Source organism: Ascaphus truei, chromosome 4 (genome assembly GCF_040206685.1).
Source record: "Ascaphus truei isolate aAscTru1 chromosome 4, aAscTru1.hap1, whole genome shotgun sequence".
NCBI classification, from domain to species: domain Eukaryota; kingdom Metazoa; phylum Chordata; class Amphibia; order Anura; family Ascaphidae; genus Ascaphus; species Ascaphus truei.
This window is the reverse complement of record NC_134486.1, coordinates 398460068-398473350: the sequence shown is the minus strand read 5'-3', so window position 1 is coordinate 398473350 and position 13283 is coordinate 398460068. Positions and strand designations below refer to the sequence as shown.

At 39.0% G+C, this 13283-nt stretch overlaps 1 protein-coding gene across 3 annotated transcripts in view; it reads right to left on the bottom strand.

The window, feature by feature from the left end:
• LOC142492199 (uncharacterized) overlaps positions 1–13283 on the bottom strand; it is a 117077-nt gene that overhangs the window by 83704 nt on the left and 20090 nt on the right. Inside the window, exon 2 of one of the 3 annotated variants that reach the window (XM_075594874.1) lies at positions 9554–9739. The exons of the other annotated variants lie outside the window; for them this stretch is intronic. The gene's annotated coding sequence lies outside the window, so the exon portion shown is untranslated. The remainder of the gene's footprint in view (positions 1–9553; positions 9740–13283) is intronic. 3 annotated transcript variants of the gene reach the window in all.

Genomic DNA, 13283 nt, shown 5'->3' with positions numbered 1-13283 from the left:
CAGTTCTCTCGCGAGCAATGGCACGACAAAAGTGTACAGTTGTTTCTCTCCATAGAGTATCAAGCGACAAAGCAACCAGCCGCCACGGCTGGCATAGCCGCAAAAGATTGCGCCCCACAGGTGAAGCCGCAGTGTCAAAAAGACTGTCCTCTCACACGTCTAAAAAGAGACAGCCACAGAGACATTGCACAAAGGGATTTAATAGGGCAAAAGAGACTGTTTTTCGTTACGTCCGGGGAGACAATAACCTCCCGATGGCAGTCGACAAAGAAACACAAAAGCGTTTCACCAAGCCGCACGGAGATGTTCTCGTGCAAGAGAAATGTACCGATGAACTACGGTGCACAGCGTTCCAGACAACAAGGGACGATGACAAGCAAACACCATCGAGGGAAGATGAGGATTCCCGAAGTTAACAGTCAAGGAGCTCTCTAAAGACGGACTAAGCAGTTGGGTGACTCCGCTACCAGTCCGTTCACCAAAAATATGCCTCCCGAACAATAGAGGACCTACCATCTCTAGGTTCACTTTGCTCCGCCACAACCCACAAAGGGAGCCGGCGATCAAAAGCAACTTTGTGGCCTTCACCCAAAAGATATTCCTTACCGGCCACGCAAAACCAGCACTTCTAATGAAGAAAGGTGGAGAATGTCGGTTCCTCCAATCACCTGGGGCCTACCACCCTCAGGAACCCGATCAAATCCGGGTAGTGTTCAACCCTAGCGCTCAACTCCAGGGAGTCTCCCTGAACGACACCCTCCTCACTGGACAAGACTTGACGATCAGTCTTCCAGGGACATTAATCCGCTTCCGCAAGGAACCTAAAGCCATCTCCTCCCGCCAAACGCCAGGTGATGGGATGACAAACTACCATGACTGGCACATCCACGAGGTGATGCACTCTGTAGAGAAAGCTACAGAGTCAAAGGGACTGTTCTCTCACAAAGTCGAAAGGAAACAGTGCCAGAGACTTTCACAGAAAGACATTGTGGTGAAACCAGCAAACCTGGAGCGGTTCATCCATCCAATATCCTTTGCTAAAAGACTTTGCCAAGGGATTTCAACACCAGTGGTGCCGGCCGGTATCACCTCGTTATGTGGACATGGACTTTGCATTATTATGTTGTTATGTTGTATGCATTGCACATATGTTCCACATAGCCTACCATATAGTGGTATCTACAGATACCAGACGGGGAGTGTCATGGAACAGGAATACCCCTGTCTGCATTTCTGTCTCACCCCCCCCCTTGTCCTTGCAGCCCTGCTTGTCAGCATGCTTAGTGGCAGCTGTATGTATTTGGTTCTACATGCAAATCCAATGCTTGTGTGATAATACAGAGCCATTTCCCCCTTCCCAGCAGTTTGCTGCATTAAGATGCTACATTTTGCTACATGTTGCAGCTTCTCCAGGCACTCCTGTGAGTTGCCATGGCAGCCCCAGCCTTTCTCCCAAATGGGTTAGTCTGCTGTCTCCCCCTCTGTTCTGCCCACAGATGGTCTGTCCCCAGACTATCTTACACCCAGCATACACTGCTTCATCCTTTCCACCATTTTCCCTGGATTCGTGAGTACCTCTCTGTAAACCATGTAATGGTGCTGAAGGAGAATCTTTTCACCTCCCTTGATCACTGAGCACACACAGAGACACCTACACCTCTACACAAGAGACTGTACCTTATCCTGTTTTCCCTCAATAAAACCAAGAAAAGAAACAGATCTTGTCGTGCTTAGGAAAGAGGGCGAGTTGGCACTATCTGAGCTAAGACATAACCACGTGATCCTCTAGCTTCCAGAATAAGCTCTGTGGATGATTCTTTACACCTCATACATCGGGCCCCTTGCAGACACACTTACCAGAACACCTTCCTACTGTCTCTGTACGTTCTTCCTATTTACCAATTAGATTGTGCGCTCTATGGAGCAGAGACTCCTTTTCCTAAGTGTCACTTTTATGTCTCAAGCACTTCTTCCCTTTATGTATTTGTATTATTTGTTATTTATATGTTTGTCACGTGTATTACTGCTGTGAAGCGCTATGTACATTAATGTCGGTATATAAATAAAGATATACATACATACACACTCTGTATGCCAAGCTCCTACAGGTAAGTGGGTGCTTCTGATCAGATGGCACACTATTGTCGTCAAGTTGTTACATGATAGCATTGTTAGTAATATTGCTTCCAAAGCTCTTATAAAATACATTGGCCCCTGGCAATCTCACAGTGAGTACCACCCTTACTGACGTGAATGTATGAGCATATTTGAGCAAACACATTTGTAAATGCCAAAATCTAAAACAATATATTTCAGTTCCGGCGGTGCACGTAATCAAAGCCTTGACAGTCACTTTCCCAACGAGAATAATAGACAGGATACACTGCTGCAGGAATATCCATGATTTATTGCACATATCATAATATTAAGAGTCATCACAGAAGTTCTACGGACTTTTAAACAGAGGTGATGTGAGCGATACTGATGAGCCTAATGTTATTTAGGCTGAATACTAATGTTTGCTGGGTGGGCACCAGTGATTGCTATTCATGGAATATGATATATTTTGTCAAAATCTACAATTGTTGTGCATGTGAAATGCTAAAAGGCTGATGCTTTACTCAAGTTATTTGGGGTTATAAATACGTTTTACAATTTCAGGTGTTTAGTTAGTCCTTTAAATATGTGCGGTAATATGTCCCTAGCAGTCACGTAAGAGTTTCCCTTTTGGATGATGCTAGAAATCATATCCTGTGTAACACTCCATCCTCTGTATTGTATTCATTAAAAATTGCCATATGAAAAAATCTTGTTTATATTTATATATATATATATTTTAAAAAAACATCTGGAAAGACCATTTCTGCACCTTGATGTTTAAAAAGAGCAATCCACCCTACAGTACTAACCTCTAATGTTTCATGTACAGGATTAGAACTGGGGGATTCTCCATAGCTGGACCGCATTGTTTTCAGCTTCGGGGACCTGGGATTCTGAGATACTTACTTGTGAAGGTGTCAGTATTACACAGGCCTTGATTATTAACTGAGTACAGTGATCGGGGGCCTACGAAGCTCCCAAGGGCCTTGATAAAGGTTTAGGCCCAAAAATGTCAGATGACTCAAAGATGAGAAAAGAAAACTGGTAAATCAAATTTAATAATTTGCTTTAATTTAATTACTTTACAAAACCTTATTATAATAATACATCTACAAATGTGAAGTATATATACACAGGCATGTAAAGTAAAATAAAATTGAAACATATTGATAGTATCACAGTCAAGAAATTATACTGTAGTATCATAGCATTTAAGTATATATTATAGACAAAGTATCATAGCCTCACTTATCACTATAAACTCTACACATTAACATACAAGATACAATAGTTGCATAACTTTATTATTATTCAAATAACTGTTTATATCAATACATAACAATCCTTTCACATAATGTATTAACTAAGATTATCTCTCAATATCCGCATCCTGATTGTATGTCTTTATTGTATTGTATGTCTTTATTTATATAGCTATATAAACAACAAAACAGGTAGCGCTAACCGCAATGTGTGTGGTGTAGTAACTATTACCTTATATATTAATTAAAACTATACATAAGGGGCTGCCTAGGACACAAAGCCTGACCCCCTGGTCAGGAAAACAGTATGGACAGGGAATAGTTCCATGGGCGCCTATAAAATTTTACCACTATAAAGGATATACGAAAACCAAGCCTGTTGGTTGTGAAGATTGTTGATCCTCACGGTGGGCTTGAAAAAAAAGAGAAAGCACAACACATAGCGTAATACTGTTGAAACATTAAACAAACAACATATAAGACAACATATAACAGCTGAATACTGAAATGGTATTTTTAGGACAATAAAATCATTTAATAACAATTAATATTTAATATATGTACAATTTGCATGGACATATAGATTTAAGCAATTAAAAATCTGAATAGGTGGTTCAACTGCTCCGTAGCACCAATGTTGATGATAGCAATGCCTACTCACCAGATGGAATAGGTTTGCAGGCAGTGGATATTTTAGAGAGTATCCCCTCTCATCTGTGTGCTGCTCTCTGCTTAGCTGGCGTCTCTGTCGGCTCGTGGGTGCAGCTCATCAGCAGGGACTCCTGCAGCTCCAGGAAGCACGTCTGAGCAGATGGAACTCAGCTGCAGCTGATTCAGCACGATGTCAGCCACGGACCACCGTGAGCTCGTCTATCTGCTGCTCACTGCTAGCTGGCGTCTCTATCCGCTCGTGGACGCAACTTGTCAGCAGGTACTCCTGCAGGGCGCCAAGCAGGGCGCTTGAATAATGGGAAACCGCAACAGCTGGTTCAACTCGTCGGCGGCTATAAGAGATGGTTAGCTGGCAGCTCACGTTGATTCACCGATGTACGGGGGGTACTACACCAATGTGTGCGGGGCTTGAACCTCCACCCTACGCGTTTCAAGAGCGATCTGCTCTCTTCCTCAGGGGTATATGAATAAAAAAAGTCCAAAATGTCCTTTAAATACTGACTTCACCATTTGGGTAAATAGTTCCACCTGTAGCTAATTGCACATGTGCTGTGCTTGTGATAAAGTTGCTCTTAGTGTGTTTGCAATCAGACACTGCACAGTGAGAATGTCTTTGAACAAAAAAGCTACTTACTATTTTGTACAGCTGTTATACATAATGACAACATTAAACATAACACAATATACAATGAACATATACTACTAACAACATATATATTTAAACATGACACAATAAACAATGAACATATACTACTAACAACATATATATTTATCCCTATCTGTGCCCCGGTCCCTCCTCCTGCCTCTGAGTAGGGGTCATCACCATCCTTTCAAGAATGTACACACAATATCAATATATATATATATATATATATATATATATATATATATATATATATATATTTCAATATATATGTTTTTAATAAACTTATTGTTTCAAACAATTTTTATTAGACATTATATAATTTTTATTGATAATTTTTATTGATTTTTTCACAAATATTGGATATCATTCATGGGTTCTATGGTTAGTTAGATTAACACACATATACACCTTAATGATAATATTATATTATTCTTCCTACATATACTTTTACACATTCTAGGCACTTCTTTCAAACACATGGAATTAATCCTAGTATTAGATACACATTTAAATAGCAGTTCAATTATTTACTTTCACTGAGCACTTAATAAAATCACGAGGTTATTGAAATGCACTAACAGGTTTTGAGAAACACTTTTATATAGTTATATAGTTATATATATATTTTTTATATATATAAAAATATTTTTATATATATTTTTTTAATATACTTTTTTATATACTTTTTTATATACTGTTTTATCCATTTATCCTACTATTCCTGACAGCTGACTTTGTCCGTGGCATAGGTATTGAATATGTTTGTTATGTATTTCCTAATATCTCCTGGTTTACATAGGTCATTGGGATATTTGTCATTTAAGGGGTTAAATAATTATCACGTATAGTGTTTATATGTTATATGATATATGATTTTTGTGTCATCTATTTGTCATGACCCCTGTGATGTTTTATGTAATATGGGCCAGAATGAATTTAGGGGGGAGCTTCATGTGGTTCATTGTTTGATCCATATACCTCCATCTATTTGTTAGTCTTAAAATTATATTCAACATTGTTTTTGTGATGAATCTATCTAATGTGACTTTGATGTTTTATTATTTGGAAGGTAGTTCCCCTTGGGATTCTTTTATGGCGAGCTATATATCTCATGTGACAAAATATGTACTGTTTATCTCCAATCCAACAAGCTTCTTTAAGTACTTTTAGATATTTTTTATTTTTAAAACTTGAATTAAGGCATTTGTATATATGTAGGAGCACTTAGCACTTTCAGCTGAGAATGGGTGGACGATCAAAGTAATTGAGATGATTGGACTCTCTATATAATACCGGACCTCCCCCATCTCCACACTACCCTTTGAGAAAGTTACCCGAGAGTGACGAAACGCGTCAGGGAGCGTCATCACGTCAGACGCATTGACACTGACGTCATCAACGAGCGCTGGAACGGACTGATCCATGCGCACTGCTGCAGAAACTCCTATAATACGGAGCCATCTTACAGGACTCTTATACTGCAGGAGCGAATACCATCTGCTCTGGACATCTGTTTAGGAGTACGATCCTGAGACTGCAAGACTGGGACTGCCCCAAGACATTGCAGATACGTACCGGATGGTGGTGATTATATCACAAATGCTTGATTTTATTGTACCCTTGTGAGTGCATTTTTTACCCCCCCTTTCCCCCTCCCCTCATTAAAATACAATTTTACGCTATGGGCGTGCGCTCTCTCCTCCTTTTTTTCCCCTAGATTCACTGTGGACTTGGTTTGACCACACTGAGAGCTGCCGGAGACCCTCCATACCGGAACCCACATCAATACTGGACTTATTTTTGAGGACTGGTTTTTATACTCTTTTTTCTCTGTTTTTGATATTTTATGTTGCATATTTATATTCATATATTTATTTAATTAGTTCATGGTTTATAGTTTGATTGAATTGATTATATATATATATATATTATACTATATAGTTTATATTGTTTATTTAATATATACTATTATAATTTATTAATTATTAATTATTTTATATAGTTCATGCACTTTATGGTTTTGGCTTAATAGAGGCGCTGCTTCTTTCTTTTTTGTTTGTCATATATTTATGTATATAAACAAATAATAAATGAATAAAAAAAAATATATAAATAAAATAAAAAAATAAAAAATGCATAATTTTAAGTAGGACATAAAAAAAACAAAAAAAAAATTATTTAATATAATATTGCGAATTATGATTAGATAAAATGTATTAAACCAGTGATAGTGTGCTTATTTATGTAGGAGGAACCTACTGCTATAAGCGAATTTAAACACTAATGTATATGACATGTCACCTTATGTGAATGTATTTGGTACTAACCCACCAAAAAGGATTTCAAATCGAATTCTACATTTAAGCCCATTGGGGACAGAGTACATAACTCATAAATCCAATAGGACTCTCTTCTCCCCAATAGGCTCAATGTGTTACCTCCTCTCCAGTGTGGTACAATGCGCTCTATTCCTACGCACCTCAAACCTTTTGGGTCTTTATTGTGCACCTGAAGAAAATGATTAGACACATTGTGTGTGACTAAACCAGTTTTAATATTGTATATATGTTCATACAAACGTCTTTTTATAGCTCGCGTTGTCATACCCACATACTGCAGACCACACGGACATTCAAGTAAATATATAACAAAGGAACTACTACATGTAATATGTTGTTTAATTTTATACTGTTTATGTGTTTTATTTGATATAAAATTTATTTTTTTGTTACTGTATTTGCATGCCGTGCATTTGTTACAGAGGAAGTATCCCCCACAGAGTGTTGTGTCTCTTTGAACTGGCTGCAGCGTTGGACAGCTGGGTGCCAGTCTCTGTCCTATATTAGGAGCTTTTGTGAATATAATATGTGGATATTCGGGTAAAATTCCCTCTAGTTCTTTATCCTTTTTCAATATTGGCCAGTATTTTCTTAAAGTTTTGCGTATGTTGGGTGCCATTTGGTTATATTGAGTGACAAATGACAAATTGCCTGATGAGTTAATATTTTTATTTTTATATTGTAAGAGACTGGTTCTGTCCATCGCTGCAACTTCAGAGATAGTTCTATCCAACTCTAGTGGGGAGTACTTCCTCTCCACAAATTTTTGTTTTAAATCCTCGGCTTGAATTTTAAATGTATCTGGATGTGAGCTGTTTCTTTTCAGTCTAATGAACTGTCCCTTAGGGATGTTTTTGACCCATGTGGGGTTGTGGTGACTCTGTGCATGTAAATAATTATTTGATTGAACCGGTTTAAAATATGTGCTGGTGTGTATGTGATTATTAACTATAGTGATTTCTAAATCTAAAAATTCTATTTTATTAGTATTAGTGACAAACGTGAATTTTAAATTATTAGTGTTGTTATTCATATATAACTGAAACTGTGTTAACTGTGCTAAAGTGCCTGACCAGATAAAAATAATATCATCTATGTAGATATAGGGCCTCATGCAGAGAGCAGCGAATTTTAAAATTGGCGAATTTAATAAAAAGGAGCTTTTTTGGAGAGTTTTAATCTCCATATGCAGAAAAGTGCGAATTCTGCTATGTTTAACATGGATGCGTCTGGCGAGTTTAAATTGGCGAGATGCGCGCTTCAGAAATGTGTTAAAACAAATTCGCGCCTTTTTTTTCCCCTTTGCAATGGCCGCGAGCGGCAGTTTTTTTTGGCGAGGCAAAACGGAGACAATCGCGCCATTTTATTGGCGCGAACAGCCGCTAGATGCCGTTCGCGCCTCTCTGCATACGGATATTTTTTAAACTGGCGAGATTGCGGTTCTCGCCAGCCGCGAGGCGAGTTTTACAAATAGAAAAGAAAAATTGGCGCGTTTTTCTGAAATCTCCATTTTCTGCTGTTTTCTGCGCGATTATCTCCAAAAAATGGCGAATTTCGAAAATTCGCAGCTCTCTGCATAGGCCCCATAGTTAGATACTATAGATACAATAGTTGCATAACTTTATTATTATTCAAATAACTGTTTATATCAATACATAACAATCCTTTCACATAATGTATTAACTAAGATTATCTCTCAATATCCGCATCCTGATTGTATGTCTTTATTGTATTGTATGTCTTTATTTATATAGCGCCATTAATGTACATAGCGCTTCATAGTAGTAATACATGTGGTAATCAAATAATTAACAGATAATATAAATAACAGGTCATGGGAATAAGTGCTTCAGACATAAAAGTAACATTAAGGAATTGGAGTCCCTGCCCCGAGGAGCTTACAGTCTGATTCTAACACACACATATCATGACCATGCTCTCCTGCGCAATCCAGACATCTTCTCCAATTTTCTTCTCCCCACTAACTCATAACCTCCCCGATCATTAGAGGTGGCCACTTATATATAAGGCAATATTGCTAATTAGATTGTGAGCTCCTCGGGGCAGGGACTCCTCTTCCTAAATGTTACGTTTGTCTGAAGCACTTATTCCCATGACCTGTTATTTATATCTGTTTATTATTTGTTATTTATATGATTACCATGTGTATTACTACTGTGAAGCGCTACTGTATGTACATTAACGGTGCTATACAAATAAAGACATACAATACAATACAACAGTATTGTAGACACAATATCATTGTTCTAGTATCAAAGTATCATAGTCATATATTATATAGATCTATGATTATTTTATGGGATCTATACATAGTATACAATGCAAATATTTATCTATAGATCTATATTGGGGGCCTATGACTATGAGAGTGCCCAGGGCTGACACAGACTTTAATACGACCCTGTTATTAGATGACAACCAATAGGAAGCCCCAAGATATTGCCGCTTCCGTGTGGCTTGAGACTTGGCAGTATTTTGTTTACCCTGAGAGAGATTAAAACCTGTTACTTTACCTGTAAGTATTTTGTTGACCTGGGGGTTCCCCACTGCTGAAAAGGATAGCGTTTGGCTCTGGGGGACCCCCGGTTCCCACACTGTAAACTAGTAAGAGCTCCTTACGTGTCAAACTTTATGTTGACTTGATTGTAAAACTGAAGGTCCATATTTCGGGGATGACATAATGCAAGTCCCATAAGGTTCTGCAAGTTGGAAAGAAAGTACTGTATACAAAACAAATGAAGACTTTTTGATCACTTTGGGCATTTTCCCTGAAACTGATTTACAGTATTGGATCAAGTTGACCTGGAAGGCACAGAAAGCCCCATTGACTTCAAAGTGACCCAATTTCTTTCAGCCCACCCATTTTTCCCCCTCTTTTCTCCTACCCTCCATTTTATCATCCCAAAGATCCCTCTTCTTCACTATTTCCTACTCACCCCCCTTAGCTCAGGCACTGCCCTATTTCTTTGCCCGTTTACCTCTGCCTTTGGTTCCCCATTCACCTCTGTCAATCTTTCCCGTGCTCCTCCCATTTCTGGCTGCTTTTATATTTGCACATTGTCACATTTATTCCCTTCGCCCTTTTCTGTTTTCTTCCTAAACAGGTTCCCCTTTTGTACTCTGATTTATTCTTTACCACATATGATGAGTCTATGGAGTTAAAATTGGTGGTGAATTGGAGAGGAAGAATACAAGAGGAACTGCACTTCGTTACCAACTCTTCAAATTTGAGAACTTGGCTTTCAAAACGTTCTGAGACTTTTTTTATTAATCCACAAATTAGCATTCCAAGCTGCTGTGTAACCTTTAGTGCTACATTGCCCTCTCAGGCCTGATTTATGCACCTGCTCCTCAACTTCCACTCCTCAAATGCTCTAGTACCTGGGAACTCTCCTACTTTTCTCTCCTTGCTCCTTTGTAAACTTTTATATTCTCTCCAACTTCCCCACTCCCTTCCTATCCACATTTTTTCTTTTCTCCTTCCCTCCACCTATGCTTGTGCCCAACACCGCACCACTATTCATAAACCTCTTAACCAACAACTTCTACGCCCCTAAATAAAAAGCACTCCACAAATCCTCTGGTGACCTTCTCTCTCTTTCTCTACTCATTTTTGATGCTTGCGATATCTCTGAATCCTAGACCCCTCCATATACACACCTGCTCCCGCCCACTCCTCCCTGCTTCTTCCTCCCTCCAGCTAATGGTGTTAACCCATCTAATTTAATACAGACCAACCTTAAAACTCACCTCTTAAATGAAGCACCCCAACAGCCTGCACTCATGGCTACTGCCCCACACCCACAGTCACTTCTACCAACCATTGTGGCCAAGCACTGCCATCTACTGCACTTATTCCCTCACCTGCTGTCTCTGTAACTCTCCCAACATATCACTTTGATTGTAAGCTCTCCAGGGCAGGGATTTCCTTTCCTATTGTCTGACTTTGCTGCGCTTATTGTGTTATTATAATTCCCTGTACTGTATTTATAAAGTGAGGACTACAGTACATTGTTGTGAGTATATAAATAAAGATATACATACATACCCTTTTTCTTTTACTCTTCACTGTTCCTTCCCTGCTTTATCCCAATTCCCTTCATACTCTGTATAGCCATCTCTCATCCCACCCACTCACATTCCTCCTACAGTTCTCCTATTTAATCTTTCTTACCAACCTCCCCCATGATGCTCATAACATCTCCTCCCCATACCTCTAACTTCCCTTCTCGCCACACCACTCCAATAAACCAAGCTAAGCTGGGAAGGTGGAAGAGAGAATTACAAGATAACGTTCTGAGGAAAGGGAGCAGGGTGTGGGCTGGTGGCTGGGTTAGTGTGTGGGTAGGTAGGTTAGAGGCTTTAAGGAATAGGGACATAGGCAGGCACAGGAGGGAGTCAGGCAGAGAGTTGGATAGCACAGAGAGAGAGAGAACAGAGCGAGAGACAAAGAGAGAGATTTTTTTTCATTTCTGTACAAATTTAGATGTTCATACATTCAAATCCGTTTGCGAATTTCCACTGATAGAAAAAAAAAAGTGAATATGGCGGTTTAAGACCGATCCTCAAAAACCCGCAACTGAAAGGAACTGGACAATTTGCGTTGAATGCGAATTTCTGCAAAAAAAAAATCCCCCCTCTAATAGCTATACATTATAGAAGTGTTGCCCTGCTCGTTACCCAGGACTACTTACCTGAGGCCTCAAAGATTAGCTTGGCCTTTACCCCACTACATGAGCAGCTTACCTAGGAAAGAGGAGTAGATGGATGGAAAGGGAAATAAACCTGGTGATTTGAGGTTTTAGGGGTGAGAATGGAAATTAAAATCGATGAGTGAGTGTAGGATTAAGCGAAGCTGTATAAAAGTTAAACAACTGTATAAAATCTACAATGTCCTCTTTTAGAGGAAATAAAATATTGTAGTCCTATGTAAAAAAAATATTTGCATATTACAATGTGCATCCTGTTTTTGGAATGGAACAATTCAACGCAGCTGTAGCCGTTCAGATGCTCAGGCCCATTTGGCACCGCCATTTTGCCCCTAAGGTTGGGGTTAGGGGTAAATGTCAGGCTTTTTATGTTTAGGTTAGGATTAGGGGTTAAGGTTGGGATTACCCAAAATGGCTTGGAATCCTTGGACTCCCTGATCATTTACGGTGGTGAACTGAATTGTCCCGGCGGTCAATGGTCCAGCGGTGAAACAATCATGGCTAAACATCCAAGACACTCTTGCTTTCCCCCATTCCCTTTGAAACTTCTGTAGCTTTCTCTCAACCCACCGACTCACCTTTCCTCTACATTTTGTTTCTTGTCCACGTACGTTTGGTTTTCCTTTACAGTTACTCAATTCAAATTATGCACTTTACTGGGTTATTTCTTTTCTTTCTCTTATCCCCTCTGTATGTTATTTGATATTAAACTTACAAAAAGGAAATAAATGTTTCCTACATTAAAATGTGGGTTCTACCGGGTCTCAAATGTGTTCTAGGTCCTCTCTGGATGAGGAAAATGACTAGTGACCACATTAACCCATTCCCTGCCAGATGGGGCCAGCAAAGCATCTCACAACAACACTCTGGCAGTCAAAATGTTAAGAAGTTTTATTTTATTTTATTATTCTGTTGTTGGGAAAAGCCATTGTATAAATTGTGAATGTTGTCTTTATTTGTATTAATACGAATTAGTGCCTATATGTACAGTAACATCGATGTATTGATGATTCTTTCCCAAAATTCACTAACGCCATTCAGGGAGGGGGGGGTGTAAGTACAGGAAATAAAATGCAGCTTTAACAAGATTGGAAATTTATCAAATTCTTTATGGTAGCCAAGTTTCGTGAATGTTACCAGGAGGAAATTATTCAAATCTGTGCATTAGGCGAACAGAGCAGTTAGATATGCAGCTGGAAATCCAATCTCATATAGATGGCTGATGGAAGTGCAAATTGTGTTTCTATGAGTGGAGTTGGATGGGCGACACTGGGGATGGATTTATTGTTACAGAGAGAATTGGCACTGGACTTGTTTGATGGGATTTGTTAGCACATTTTTATCCAAAAAACAAACTGGATCAGCACTCAAAAGCTAAATCAAAGAGAAATGAAGGGCTTGCGTTTTACTTTTGGTCTCACCAAGTTTCTTCATTTATGTATAAAAAAAACAGAAATACAGAAAAAAAATCAGCACACACAGGGAGAGGAAAAGTTAGCAGACATGCACTGTTACATGTGCACAATAGTGCAAT